The following is a 1,806-nucleotide window of genomic DNA, read 5'->3' as shown; positions in this document are numbered from 1 at the left end:
CACCAGCAAAGCTTGGCCTAAAACCTTGCCATAACACCAGGAATCTCTTCCTATATTTATGCAAAAACATGCAATTCTGCATGAGGAACAGGTTTCAAAGTACTAGCCGAAGCCAAAGAGACACATCATTCTCTCACTGCCAAGTGTCCCACAAATAGATGAAGCATCACAACAGTCATAAATAAGCAGAGGAACTAGGTGGGTCTCAAGAAGGCACCGTGGTTGTTGGTATATCCCGCAGTAATTCATGAAAGTCATTCAAAGTTTGTCATCTTTCTCTTTTAATTTCGAATTTCTGAGGCTTAATTTCTTTTTGATAAGCATATATTCCAAAATATTCAAAAGATGTAAGTCTTTGTACTTTCACTGGGGTAATTATTAACTCTAAAAAGACAGGATTCTGCTGAAGCTGACAATATATTGCAAACAAACTTACTTCATTTAAATGGACAAGCAAGTCACCATCATTAAAGGATTATATAAACTTGTGGAAACTGAATTGTAAGATTTTGTGAAGCCTGAGCCACATATTTCTGCCATAATAGAAAACATTTTGTCATAGCCTGAGGCAAGATAATCTAAGGATATCTTCTAATTGTTTTTTTTAAAAACTGATGAAACACTAAATGCATATCTTTGAGAATTTCAGTGAGCCCATATGATGGTATAAAAAATCTTTTAAAAAGAGAACAACATTATAAGTATCTTTTGTTGTGGAAGAAATAGAAGGCAATGCAAGATGTATAGCTCTAATTAACTCTCATTAACAGTTCTTATATCTTATATCAATCGCCAATTTCAAGATATCTTTGTCAGGAGGAACATAATTTAATGTTGTTTTTTTCTGTAAAACAGAAGTCATAGCCAGTCACTGGCTATACGAGTGTCCAATATCTGAGGATATTCAAATAAAATCAGAAATAATACTCTTATTTCTAAATGGTCTCAAAGCAGACTCAAATAATAACATAGCATAATCGTAGGCTAGCTTTACTTCTCAAGCATCCAGTTTCTGTGTCTCCAATTAATCTGTTTGGTTACTGCAGCGTCCTGAAACAATTCTTTTGGTCTCTGAATTAATTGACATTAGTCTTCAGTCTGCCCTCCAGAAGACAGAAATTTATTCCAGGCCTTCTTGTCATTGAAGTAACTTGGGCATATACTGCTATTTCAAATTTTAATTGCTGATTTCTTTTTCTATGAAGTCACTCACCAGTAAGCATATGAAAAGAAAAAGGAATTTGTTGGGTCATATCTTTCAGATCTGTGACCCAACATCTTTCTTCATGTTTGATTTACAACAAGAAATAGTTTCTATCTGACAGGCAAGCCTTGTCCAATTGTTTCCATTTCCCATAGTGTAAGGCTTTTAAAATCCTGTACTCCAGCAGCATTTGCATCAAAGGAGCATTTGAGCCATACTGAGCTCGAGTTGCTTTTAATTCTTTGAGTTGTTTGAATGGGCTCAGGGTAACTAAGTTATTAATTGTCCTGCACACATCTTTGTTCTGTTACTAATAACATTTGTACTTTCTCTCCTCAGCAAGTACCTTCCCTAAAACTAGCTTGCTTGAGAGATACACAACACAACTGGGTGTTTACACTACTCCAGGTCTCTGTATCATTGCTTGATCTAAACCAGCCCTTGGGTAAGAGGAGGAGTGCTTTTGTGATAAGAGGAGATTTATAGAGTTTCCAACTTCTGTGAAGGTAATATTGCTAAATTCTTCAAGCTTCTTAGATCCTGCTTAATTATTCCACCTGTTTCTACTTCTCAGCATTGCTCATCAGAAGCAAAGGACTTGA

At 35.6% G+C, this 1,806-nt stretch overlaps 2 long non-coding RNA genes across 3 annotated transcripts in view; one reads left to right on the top strand and one right to left on the bottom strand.

Annotated features, from left to right (window-relative positions):
• Positions 1-1,806, bottom strand: part of LOC113455849 — a 76,795-nt gene that overhangs the window by 45,102 nt on the left and 29,887 nt on the right. The window lies entirely within an intron of this gene.
• Positions 1,298-1,806, top strand: part of LOC113455848 — a 23,827-nt gene continuing 23,318 nt past the window's right edge. Inside the window, exon 1 of one of the 2 annotated variants that reach the window (XR_003376795.1) lies at positions 1,298-1,710. This is a non-coding gene — a long non-coding RNA (uncharacterized LOC113455848). The remainder of the gene's footprint in view (positions 1,711-1,806) is intronic. The other variant, XR_003376794.1, reaches the window with a different exon arrangement.

The sequence above is a fragment of the Microtus ochrogaster genome, unplaced genomic scaffold (assembly GCF_000317375.1).
Source record: "Microtus ochrogaster isolate Prairie Vole_2 unplaced genomic scaffold, MicOch1.0 UNK192, whole genome shotgun sequence".
Classification (NCBI taxonomy): Eukaryota; Metazoa; Chordata; class Mammalia; order Rodentia; family Cricetidae; genus Microtus; species Microtus ochrogaster.
Note: the sequence above shows the minus strand (reverse complement) of the source record. Positions and strands in the feature narration are given on the sequence as shown.